Source organism: Mastomys coucha, unplaced genomic scaffold (assembly GCF_008632895.1).
Source record: "Mastomys coucha isolate ucsf_1 unplaced genomic scaffold, UCSF_Mcou_1 pScaffold23, whole genome shotgun sequence".
NCBI classification, from domain to species: Eukaryota; Metazoa; Chordata; class Mammalia; order Rodentia; family Muridae; genus Mastomys; species Mastomys coucha.
Genome location: NW_022196906.1, coordinates 104,900,439 through 104,901,175, shown reverse-complemented (window position 1 = coordinate 104,901,175; position 737 = coordinate 104,900,439). Strand labels below are relative to the sequence as shown.

At 53.6% G+C, this 737-nt stretch overlaps 1 protein-coding gene across 2 annotated transcripts in view; it reads right to left on the bottom strand.

Moving 5' to 3' along the window:
- Nucleotides 1-737, bottom strand: part of Lrrc2 (leucine rich repeat containing 2) — a 26,083-nt gene that overhangs the window by 14,984 nt on the left and 10,362 nt on the right. The gene's annotated exons all lie outside the window — the stretch shown is intronic.

The following is a 737-nucleotide window of genomic DNA, read 5'->3' as shown; positions in this document are numbered from 1 at the left end:
CACTAGTCCAGCAAGATGGCTCACTGGGTACATACCAAGCCTGGCAACCTGAGTTCAGTAGATAGGCACTCTCTGTGTACCTACTGAGTTCAGTAGATAGGCACTCATCTGTGTACCTACCGATCTAAATGATGGAAATGGAAAAGGAAAGTAACAAGGAGGCTCATGGGATAATCTCAATCTGAGAGAACTGTAGCTCACAAAACATTCACTGAGGGAATTCTCCACACAGCCCCATGCACACAAGAGGGGCTGGGGTTGTGACTCAGGCCTGAAGCCATGGATCAATCCCCAGCACTAAAAAAGGGAACAGATTTTTTTTTTTCAATGCGTACAAATGGAGCATTCATTTGGCCAAGGCTAAAGCTTAGTTAGCCTCAGCAATAGCACAACCATGGGTGCCCACTTATTACAGACGGCAGGCGGGCGGGCACCTCGACTCACCTCAGCCATAGCACAACCATGGGTGCCCACTTATTACAGACGGCAGGTGGGCAGGTGGGCAGGCACCTCGACTCACCGCAGCCATAGCACAACCACGGGTGCCCACTTATTACAGATGGCAGGCAGGCAGGTAGGCAGACACCTTGACTCACCTCAGCCATAGCACAACCATGGGTCTATTACAGACGGCAGGCAGGCGGGCGGGCAGGCAGGCAGGCACCTCGACTCACCGCAGCCATAGCACAACCATGGGTGCCCACTTATTACAGACGGCAGGCGGGCGGGCGGGCAGG